Raw genomic sequence first — 12546 nt, 5'->3', positions numbered from 1 at the left:
CAGCTAGGGCTGTCATAGCAAAATACCACAGACTGGGTGGTTTAAACCACAGAAATTTATGTTCTTACAGTTTTAGAGGCTTGAAGTCCAAGACCAAGGTGCTGGCAAGATTGGTTCCTGGTGAGTCCTCTCTTCCTGGTTAGTGGATGGCCACCTTCTCACCGTATCCTCACATGGCCTTCCCTCTGTGCTGGCTGAGAGAGAGAGAGAGAGACTCTCTTATGTCTCTTCCTCTTCACATCAGAACTTCACACCAGAACTACTGGATTACGAGGCTTCATCCTTATGACTTCACTTAACTTTTATTGCCTCCTTATTGCCCTATCTCCAAATAGTCATACTACAAGCCAGGGCTTCAACATATGAATTTTGGGGAATACAATTTGGTCCATAAAACACCTTAAGTTGAGAGAGTTATGGAAGACTAAGACTACCAGAAGATTATGATACTTAAGCCACAAAATCTAGGCTCTTGTGAGTTTCCTTGGGGGGAAAAATCAGTTTTCAGTGAAATATGCTTCAGTTTTATAACTCTAGCTTTTACCAAAGTTTCTCACATGAACTATTTCTCTCTTTTTTGAGGATACTTTCTATTTCCAATATTCAATTCCTCCTACCTAAGCTCTGTGTAAGATGTGTCTTTTAGAATTTAGTGCCAGGGGCAAAAGCTGTCTTCATGAGAACTTCCTATAATTCCTTAAAATGCCAAGAACCTCATAATATAATATTTTCACTTTTTCTTCTAGTCTCGCAGGAAATTTTGGATCATATTAGAAGCTCAAACATAGCAAACTTATTTACTTATATTTGCAACCATCCTCTTACATGTTTTGCTTTTCATCCAGATTCTCTAATACTTTTTTAGTAAAAATCCTCTTCATATCCTTTTTAGTGGGCTCATATTTCATATTTTCATGAAAAGATAGTGTTTAAAGAAATCCCTGGCACTACAAGTATCTTCATAAAATTAAAGCAGATTTTTAAAAATCAGATGGCAGAGAACAGTTTCTGTGAGGGGAAGAAAAAAAAAAAAAAACCTACCAAAAAAAAAAAAGAGCAGCCACCAAAGGAGAGTATTCTGATTTATCCTTAAGTTTTCACTCACCGCACCCAGGAAAATGAATACCTGGCAATGACCATGAAAATAAAGTTTCATAAGCAGCAAAACCCATTTAAAAGTAGACACAAAGCTTTCAACAGAATAATAAATAATTTTAAGACGTTATATACAAATTAACTTTCATACTCATTGGTAGTTTATCATCTTAGCTAGCAATGGTCACTAGGAAATAAGCTCTACTCTGTTGTTGAGATGAGCCCACTTTTTCTGCACTGGACCTCTCTATCAGGTAGCATATCACTGGACAGTGCAGTTTAAAGAGTAAACAAAAGCAGCAGCAACAGCATCCAGGAGGAAAAGGACAGATGCCCTTCTGTGTCTCTGCATGTGCTAGGATGTGATTTCAAGGCCTCTCACTGATAAGATTAATGCTTAAGGAAAAGCGGAGATTTTTAAGTTTTGGAAAGAAACTGTAGTTTCTGGAAAAGGAGTTTATGAAACAAAAGGTCAAAGAAATCAGAAAATAAAATATTTCGCTCTTTGATCGTGGTACAGAATTAGTGCATTGGAATAACATGTTGCACTATGCTGTGCAAATGTTTTACACATATTCGGTAAAAGTCCAGAGTCTGCATTTACAAAATATCAGCAACATGTGTGGATAATATTTAAAATCTATCAATCATGTGTGGATGTCAGAAAACAATATGCTGTTGGATCCGCTGAACAAAGAAAAACTAACACAAAAAACCGGGTAAGGTTTTCCTGAAATTCTTCACAAATACGACAGACCTCCATAAAAACTCTGCCTTGCATTGTGGTCCCAACTAAATGGGAAAAAAAAAAATTAAGTAAAGCAACTTACATTCTGCTAGGGGACTAATAGGAAATCTCTGGACAAATAAAATTTCACAAAGTACGTGAGAAAGACTAGGCTAAGCTCTGTATGGAAAATTAGCTCAAGATGGAGACTGAATATAAGCAACTACCTTCTCTATCTAAAACCTTTTAAAACAAATAGGAAAGATAACATGGGAGGGAATAACTCCTAAAGCATATTAGAAAATAAGAAAGGGTACATTAGCAGAATACCAAATGCGGGCAGGGATATGGAGCAATAGGAATTCTCACTTATTGCTGATGGAAAATGATAAAGCACTTTTGAAAAGTTTGGCAGTTCCTTACAAAGTTAAATATGCACTCACTGTTATAGACTGTCTGCATGCCCCCCAAATTCATATGTTGAAGCCAAATCTCCAACATGATGATAATTGGAGGTAAAGACTTCGGAAGGTGTTTAGGTCATGAGGGTGACCTATATAATAGAGACCTTATAATAGAGACTTCAGAGAGATCCCTCACCCCTCCCACCGTGTGAGGACACAGTAAGAAGATGGCTTTTATGAACCAGGAAGAAGGTCCTCAATCAGACATCAAATTTATCCACACTTTGATCTTGAACTTCGCAACCTCTATCACTATAAGAAATAAATTTCTATTGTGTATAAGCCGCCCAGTCTGTGATATTTTATAATACCAGTCCAAATGGACTAAAGAAATATATAAAATATACAAATTTATTTTTCCATATGTCATGACAGGAAAGCCAAGAATCCCAGAAAAAAACTGCTGTTTATCTGTTTACCATGGTCATATCCCACACTCTATTTCCACTGCACAATGGCACTTATTATAACATACAGAATTGCCTGTTTATAATCATCTATGTCTCTTATTAGAGCATCAGCTCTGTCAGGGAAAGGACTGTAGCTATCCTGTTCAATGATATATCACCAGAACTCTAAAAAATTTTTATATATTTGTTGAATTGAATGACTCAATTCCAACTTGGATGATGAGAGAAGTGCCTTATCCAAAAAGAAGGGCTGCAGCATCATTACACCCAATATTCATCTTGCCTCCACTCCCTGTAGTAACCAAAGTGAACATTTTATAAATAGGTACAGCACTTAGCTTTACATTTTTCGGAAAGTTAGTGATCCCTATTTAATATAGTGATTCAATACTAGGAGAATAGAAATACGTTAAATTAATCTACATATTTAAATTAATTGTGGAATAGCTTCCAAAGAAGAAATGGAACGTAGAAAGAAAATCAAGTTATATCTACTCAGTATTTTTCCAGTATTCCTTCACCTGGTAATACGGCAAACCTAGGACTCAGTTTAGCAATTTCTGAGAATCTTACTATATGAGGTTCCTGAAAAATATATCTACTTTGGTTAGAACATTAAAAAAAAGCTAAAGGTAAAGCCAACCTTTGAAAAAGACATGGTTGTATGAGTATTTGAGGATATCTTGCATTCGTTATTAAAAAGTCTTGAAATTGTATTTCTTTTAAAGTAGTAGAGGACTATTTGGAAACTAGAGATTCAGATAGAACAGGAACAAAAATTCTAGACCAAATAACCAATGGGTCAACAAAGAAAGATGACATTTAAAAAAAAAATACACAAGACAAATGAAAATAGAAACACAACTTTCCAAAATCTATGGGATATAGCAAAAGCAGTTCTATAAGGAAAATTCATAGTTATACAGGCCTCCCTCAAGAAACAAGAAAAATCCCAAGTAAACCATCTAACTTTACACATAAAGGGGCTAGGGGGAAAAAAGAACAAACAAAGTCCACAATTAGTAGAAGGAAGGAAATAATAAAAATCAGAACAGAAATAAGGGAAGATCAAAACCTGGTTCTTTGAAAAGATAAAATTGACAGACCTCCAGCAAAACTTATTAAGAAAAAAAGAGAACAGGGGCACCTGGGTGGCGCAGTCGTTAAGCGTCTGCCTTCAGCTCAGGGCGTGATCCCAGTGTTCTGGGATCGAGCCCCACATAAGGCTCTTCCGCTGGGAGCCTGCTTCTTCCTCTCCCACTCCCCCTGCTTGTGTTCCCTCTCTCGCTGGCTGTCTCTGTCAAATAAATAAATAAAACCTTTAAAAAAAAAAAAGAGAGAGCAGGTTGAAATAAAATCAGAAATGGAAGAGGAGAAGTTAAAACTGTTACCACAAAAGTACAAAGGATCATAAGAGATTACTATGAACAATTATACACCAACAAATTGGAAAACCTAGAAGAAGTGGATAAATTCCTAGAAACACACAACCTTTGGGGACTGAATCATAAAGAAATAGAAAATCTGAACAGACTAATTACAAATAGTGAAATTAAATCAGTAATTTAAAAACTTCCAAAAAACAGAAGTCCAGGACTTGACAGCTTCATAGGTAAATTCTATCAAGCATTTAAAGAAGAGTTAGTATCAGGCACCCACTGGAGACCATGGCCCCCACATGGGAGCCCAGCAAGCCCACCAAGGGGAAGTGCTTTAAGTTCCTAGGAATTTTAGATGTCAAAAACATTCCCTGTGCATGGGATTTGATATTAATGGTTCATTAGGATTTGTTGTGGCTGGCCTTGGACACTTTTTGTTAACTAGTAGGATTAGAAGATCATGTGATGTTGGAGTAGGAGGATTTATCTTGGTGACTTTAGGATGTTGGTTCCATTGTAGGTATAATTATGCAAAGCTAAGAATCCAGGAAAGAACTGCCAGAGAAGGAATTAAAAATAAGATGTTATATGAAGGTACCCATCCTGACCCTAAAAGAAAACAAACCAATGGCAATGGCAGCAATTGAACAGTCTCAAGCATAGAAAACGCAAATACAACTCACTGGAGTCAGTGTAAACAAAACTGAGGTCAACTCTATTAAACCTCATATGTACCATAAGGCTCTCAATCAAGTAAATAAAGTATGTGTTAGTTGTAAAAGAAGAAGAAGAAGAAGAAGAAGAAGAAGAAGAAGAAGAAGAAGAAGAAGTAGTTAATACCCATCCTTCTCAAATTATTCCAAAAAATTGAACAGAAAGTGATGTTTCCAAATCCACCTTATGAGGCTAGCATTACCTGAGACCAACACTAAACAAAGACACCACAAAAAAAGAAAATTACAGGCCAATATCTCTGATAAACATAGATGCAGAAATCCCAACAAACAAAATTAACAAACAAAATCCAACAATACTTTAAAAGGATCATATACCACAATCGAATGGGATTTATTCCGGGGATGCAAGGATGGTTCAATATCCACAGATCCATCAATGTGATACATCACGTTAACAAAGCAAAGGATAAAAATCATGTGATCATTTCAATAGATGTAGAAGAATCATTTGACAATTCAACTTCCGTTTATGAATAAAAACTCTGAACAAAATGGGTATAGAAGGAATGTACCTCAACATAATAGCGGCCATATATGACAAACCCACAGTAACATCATACCAAACAGTGAAAAGCTGAAAGCTTTTCCTCTAAGATCAGGAAAAAGACAAGGATACCTGCTCCCTCCACTTTTATTCAGCACAGTATTAAAGACCTAGTCATAGCAATTAGGCAATAAAGTTAGAAAGGAAGAAGTAAAACTGTCACTATTTGCAGATGACATGCAAAAACCCTAAAGGCTCCACCAGAAAACTATTAGAGCTAATAAATGAATTCAGTAAAGTTACAGGATTCAAAATTAACATACAGAAATTCAGTTGTGTTTCTATATACTAATAACAAGCTAACAGAAGGAGAAATTAAGAAAACAATTCCATTTATAATTGTATCCAAAAGAATAAAATACCTAGGAATAAATTTAACCAAGAAGATGAAAGGCTTGAAAACTATAAGACACTGTTGAAAGAAATTGAAGATGACACAAATAAATGGAAAGATATATGATGCTTATGAATTGGCAGAATTACTATCATTAAAATGTCCATTCTACTCAAAGCAATCTACAGATTCAATGCAATCCCCATCAAAATACCAATGGCATTTTTCACTAAATGTGCAATGTGTTTCGACTAAAATAAAGAATCCTAAAATTTGTATGGAACTACAGAAGACCCCAAATAGCCAAAGCACTCTTGAGAAAGAACAGAGCTGGAGGTAGCACAACTACTGGTTTCACACTATACTACAAAGCTATAGTAATCCAAACAGTATGGTACTGACAGGAAAATCAATACATAGATGGAATAGACTAGAGAGTCCAGAAATAAACCCATGCATATAGGTCAATTAATCTATGACAAATGAGGCAATAATATACAATGAGGAAAAGACAGTCTACTCAACAAATGGTATTGGGAAAACTGGACAGCAACATCCAGAAGAATGAAACTGGACCACTTTCTTACACCATACACAAAAATAGATTCAAAATGGGTTAAACACTTGAATTTAAGATCTAAAATCATAAGAACTCTTGGAGGAAAACAGACAATATTTCTTTGACTTCAGTCTTAGTAATTCATTTTTCGACCTGTCTCCCCAGACAAGGGCAAAGCTCAAAGGAAAGCTCAGAAAGCTTGCGCAGTGAAGGAACCATCAGCAAAATGAAAAGATAACTTACTGAATTGAAGAAGATATTTTCAAACCAGGCAAGAACTTAGACAACTTAATATTTTTAAAAAACAAGTAAAAACTGGTCAGAGGACTTGAATACACTTCTTTTTCCAAAGAAGGCATACAGATGACCAACAGGCACATGAAAAGATGTGCAACGTCACTCATCGTCAGGAAGATGCAAATCAAAACTACAAAGAGATATCACCTCACACTGTCAGATTGGCTATTACCAAAAAGACAAAAAATAACAAGTGTTCGCAAAAATGTGGAGAAAAGGGAACACTTGTACACTGTTGGTGGGAATGTAAATTGGTGTAGCCACTGTAGAAAACATTATGGAGGTTCCTCCAAAAATTAAAAATAAGACTACTATACAATCTAGCAATTCCACTTCTGGGTATTTATCCAAAGAAAATGAAAATACCAGTTCTAAGAGATATATGCACCCCTATATTCAGTGCAGCATTATTTACAATGGCTGAGATATGGAAGAAACCTAAGCGTCCATCAATAGATAAATGGATAAAGAAGATGTGGTGTATACACAACACAATATTACTCAGCCATAAAAAAGGAATGAAATCTTATCATTTGCAACAACATGGTTGGACCTGGAGGGTATTATTCTAAGTGACATAAGTCAGACAGAAAAAGTCAAATAATCATATGATTTCACTTATATAGAGAACCTAAAAAAACAAATAAATAAACAAGACCAAACGAAACAGAAACAGTCACATAGATACAGGGTACAAACTGTTTGTTACCAAAGGAGTTGGGGGTGGTACAAAATAGATGAAGGGGAGTAACAGGTACATACTTCTAGTTATAAAATAAACAAGTCATAGGGATGCAATATACAGCATAGGAAATACAGTCAATAATATTGTAATAACTTTGTATGAAGACAGATGGTAATTAGATTTATCATGAGATCATTTTGTAATATATAAAAATATCAAATCACTATGACATAGGCCTAATAGGATATTGCATGTTATTTATATTTCAATTAAAAAAATCTGGACCAAATTCAGTCACAGAAAAGATGGTAATTACAATTTGACTGCTATGTGATGATAATCCAGGTGAAATAATTTAATGGTCCCCCTCCAGCTTCCAACTGATAAGGGCCAGCATTTTAAAACCTTACACTGATATTTGCTGTAAATTATGCATTCTTCACCAATTGCCTCAAAAAAGAGGTTATACACAGAAAATAAATTATCTTCTCTGTAGGTGGGGCAGTTGCTCTTACCCGTTTTGGGGGGCAAAAATTCTTGGATAATCTGAAAAAACCCTGGACTCTTCTCCAAGAATCTCACACACACACACACAGTTTTGCATATCGTTTCAAAGTTTATAGGTCCCTGAAGGTTCTCCGGGGGTAACTGTTCAACTGGTCATGAAATTCATGGTTTTTAAATTACCCCAGGTGGGCTTTGGGAGAGGAAGAAGGGAAAGGCTAGGGAGGTAGGGGAGGAAGAAAAGCTCCCTACAACCCCTCTCTCAAGTGGAATGTCCACATATTAATCTCTTATGTGTTGTCTTTCAGGCAACATTATATAATCAAAACAACATTCTGAATTGGCCCAGGGAATCTAAACTGAGCTGGAGAAGGGGGCAGAGAGAGAAGGAGAGGGAATCCCAAGCAGACTCTGCACTGAGTGGTGAACCCAACATAGGGCTCCAGCTCATGACCCTGAGATCATGACCTGAGCCAAAAACAGGAGTCAGATGCTTAACCAACTGAGCCACTCAGGTGCCCCAAAAGTTAACCTATTCTTAAATAAAAGATATAATTATCCTCTTTTGTATTAAGCATTGTTCTTGGTTTCTTTGTGTCTTTGTCATTCTGGACTGGTATAACAAAATGCCATAGACTAGGTGGCTTATAAGCAACAGAAATTTATTTCTTACAGGTCTGAAGGCTGAGAAGTTCAAAATCAAGGCCCTAGCAGATTTCAGTGTCTGGTGATACCCTGCTTACTAGTTCATCGATGGTCTTCTTCTGGCTGTAACTTCACATGGTGGAAAGGGCAAAGGAGTTCTCTGGGGTCTCTTTTATATGAGCATGAATCCACTAATGAGGGCTTCATCCTCATGACCTAATCATCTCCCAAAGGCCCTAAATACCATCAGGGTGGGCCTTAGGATTTAAACATATGAATTTTGGGGAAACACAAACATTCAGTCTGCAACACTCGGTTTCTATTACTAAGAAAAAGTAGCAATGGTCACGCCTCGAAATCTATGGCTAAAACAATCAAAGATCTTAATTATGCATTATGCACAGCCCTTGGAATCAGATAAGCAGAGTTCAAATCCTGATTCTCCCCAGTTTTAGCCATTAGGAAACTGGGCTAGTTACTTTATTTCCCGGCACCGGGGTTTCCTCATCGATAAAAGAGGATAATAATAGTACCTACTTCATACAATTGTTGAGAAGATCAAATAAATAATTCATGAAAGAACAGTACTGAGCTACCCCAGCATATAGTAAGCAGTCAATAAATTTGAGCTATGAAAATAATGAAAAGATATAAAAAGAGAGATCTATCCTTCGGAGGAACTTACAATACAGTGAGAAAAGCAAACCATAAATGAAATAAATTATATGGGAATGAATATTAACATGCATAAGAATAAATATATACCTTACAAATTAAAACTTCAGGAAATGGGGATTACAGGAGCAATGCTAGTAGCCTTTTGTCGTGGAGCAATCACAATGTAAGCAAAGAGTTCAAATGTCATGTTTGGTAATAAGAACTGAAATGATGGAAACCTCAGCCAATGGCTCTACTACTCTGTGACCAAGTTCCTGTATGGAAAGGGGGAAATGGCTAGTCTTTTTGAGTTCCATAGAAAGAATAAATCTCAAAAAAGAAAGAGAACTTTCATCTCTTCAAGGAAGTGATATCTGGAATGCAGAGCTAGGAGGGTACTAGTACTGAATTCATGAAGGTTTCCCCCCAAAATCTTTTTGCTTCTGTAAGTAAGAGAAGAGCTCAAACTGGAAGCATTAGGTCTGTCCTTGCTCAGCATCACCACCTCAGACGCTGGCTCACTGCTTCCCTAGCCCATGTTTGCTCCCGCAGCCTTATCTCAGGAAATAATTACTTGTTTCTCCAAAGTCTCAGTATTTCAATTTTCTTCTCTAGGAGAATTTAGCGCACTCTAATTCCTCATTATGGGTGTGTGGTGTTTGGCTTTGCGTGGAACTGTTGAATCACTATATTGTACACCTGAAACTAATACTACAGTGTATGTTAACTGGAATTTAAATAAAAACTTAGAAAAAACATTTTTGCTAAATTCCTCAATTACTTAAAATTATTATATTCCACCTTTAAAAATGATCATACTAAAAACTTTAATTTGTCACATTTTCGAACTTCTTCTCTAAGAATCTTACGAAACCAATAGTTTACGCAGGTTTCAGAAGTATCTTGTTTTCTGTAGAGCAGTTTGTTTTGCTGTTTTTTTAAAAAGTAATAAAATAATAAGTAAGCATGCACAAGAGCAATACATAATGCCAAATATGTTTTTTATTCCCTACGGATTGCAGAAAAGATTCAATATTTTCTCTTTATTTACCGCACTATTAAATACCTCAGTCCTGAAACCGCCATCAACACTAAATTCTAACTGCGAGTGATTTATTGAGCCTAAAAGCTTAACTCTACCTTCAATTTCCCTTTCTCAGTTGAGAACACAAAACAATTTTGCCAACATACAGAGTGCTAGGCTAGTTGTTATTAGGAAGAAGGAAAATAATAAAAACCTGTGAGCCCTTAAAAGTGAAAGGCTTAAATAATCATTTCCATCATCCAATCTCCTATTTTAGCTTTTTACCCTTCTTTGGAGGGACAGCGGGAAGGAGGTTGTGTATTTGGTTCATCAGTACTGTGGTTTTAATTCTCTTTTACAATTTAAAAAAGCTACTGTGCTTCCAAAGCTTCTGGTCAGGGGCTTTTTGTCCCTAAAGTTTCAAAACCTAGAGCAAATGGTTTTCTCCAACCCTGCTTAACTCAAATATGAAACAGGAAACTGTGATGTCGTGTCTAGTAAACCATCAAAAGCACTCTGTTTAAAATAGAGAAATTAAGTGAGCTCACTGCTACTTTCAAATACCTTAATTTTTGGTTAGAACACTTACCTATCTAGGAGTCATTGTAAAAGGTTAATTAAATAAAATAAAACTAGGGTGGTCACTTCTTCCTAAGTGCATCCTAAGTTGTCTCAGCAAAAGAGTTCCTTCAACGGAAAAGATGAAAGATGTCAGCATTCTCCTGCGAGAACCATGTACACTTAAGAAGTTACTTTGCTCACAACTCAAAAAGTTCCTTTAGTTCGTGGAACAAGAGAATAATGGAACTTGAACATTCTAATAGTATCGTTATAATGGTATTATTTTAATACCGATAACTTTGTGGATGTACTCATAGCTAATCACAACTGTAGGCCACTGAGCAGCCATTTAGAGCACTTAAGGAAAACAAAATAGTTCTCTGAGGCTCTGACATGATAAACATACAAGTTCACTATCTAAACATTAAGTCATCTTTTAAATGGATACTTTAAGTAATCACTTCCTGTACAACCGGAATGAAATATACACTGATTTTAATGACAGTGATAATAAAGTTGGTTACGTAATTCCAAGCCAGTCACCGTGGGGAAAATGATGAGCATTAGTCTTCAGATACAAAGTTTCTTAAGAGAAATTATTAGCAGTATTAATGTGGTTAACATAAAAAATGGTGGATGGGGAAGAGAAGAAACTTAGCTCTCACAGCAGAGCTGTGGTTGACATTTTTTGTTTTTTAAAGGCTTTTCTTTACAGGATTATTTTGCTGTAACTATTGGCAATATGATATAATTAGAGTTTCTTTTAAATAAAAATCATATATTCTTGTCACTGAGCCCTTAAGTTTTCCCTGGTGATTCCAATTTTCTTAGCTCTTTCTTATCAAGTGCCTTTGTTTTCGTCCAATACATGTCCTTAGTTGGGTTTAGGTACTGGAAAGCTGAAAAGGACAAGCTCAGTTCTTCCCCTCCACAACTCTCTGAAAAGACCTCCACTTTATTAAGAAGATAGGAAGGAAGGAAATAAATGAAATAAAATACAAATTCTGGTTCTCTTCAGAATGACTGTTTTCTGAAAGATCATTCTGGTCTATACCGTATTTTGGAATCAGTGCCTCCATTCTAAAAGAGTCAATGAGTTAGAGAAAATAATAAAGGGAGAATAAAAGTAAAAGAGTGTTTTTACTTATAATTTTTATTTTAGATGGTAAAGAAACTAGAAGATAGGTAAAGGGTATCCAAATAATTGTTAAAAATCCCTCTGTAACTAAGAAATGGGTAGCAGGATCATGTGTGACTTTTGTTTTCTTCCTCAGGCTTTTTCTAAATTTTCAAAAACAGTGTTACAATAAACACAAGTTACTTTTATCAGCAGCAAAGAGGATTTAAGTGATTTTCTATTTCCGGTTTCCAGGTCAGCCTCCTGATCCAGCTCTTAGTGAAGATCAAGAGCTTCTACTTCTTCCTTAAAACCACACTACTGGCACCGTGAGCACGTTCTGGGCGAACAGCAAGTCTGGACTGACGAATTAATTGATGTAGGGCTCCTTCACTTTTGTGCTCCTCTGTACTTAAAACACTGTTCTCAAGGGAGTCTAAACACACTTAGAAAAAGCTGCTCTGGTTTTAAATGATATATAAATTCTCTACTAAAGTAACTTCTCTATATTCATCATCTCTAAAGAGCAGATGAGCAAGGTGACATTTTCATGGTGCTAGTTAGAAGTTGCTCAGAACAAAAAACCACTACCTTTTGGTTTAGAGTGAAGATTTGCTCTAAACTAAGTTGAGGATCTCAGACATGACCCAGTCTTTAGATTTTTATCAAGAATGCTGCCTCCACATTACAATTGTAGATGTAAAGTCTAAGTATTAAAATTGAGATTATTTTTTCCCAAAAGAAGCCTCCACTTCTGGCAACAGTGCTGGGGAAGAGATTGCCATAATCTCCTTAAAGACAGGATTC

At 36.0% G+C, this 12546-nt stretch overlaps 1 pseudogene; it reads left to right on the top strand.

Moving 5' to 3' along the window:
* Positions 1 to 4293: 4293 nt before the first annotated feature.
* Positions 4294 to 4722, top strand: LOC103661813 (annotated as a pseudogene).
* The last annotated feature ends 7824 nt before the right edge of the window (positions 4723 to 12546 follow it).

This window comes from Ursus maritimus, unplaced genomic scaffold, assembly GCF_017311325.1.
Source record: "Ursus maritimus isolate PB19 unplaced genomic scaffold, ASM1731132v1 scaffold_11, whole genome shotgun sequence".
NCBI classification, from domain to species: domain Eukaryota; kingdom Metazoa; phylum Chordata; class Mammalia; order Carnivora; family Ursidae; genus Ursus; species Ursus maritimus.
The sequence above is the reverse complement of the archived record's forward strand: the minus strand, read 5'-3'. Positions and strand labels throughout refer to the sequence as shown.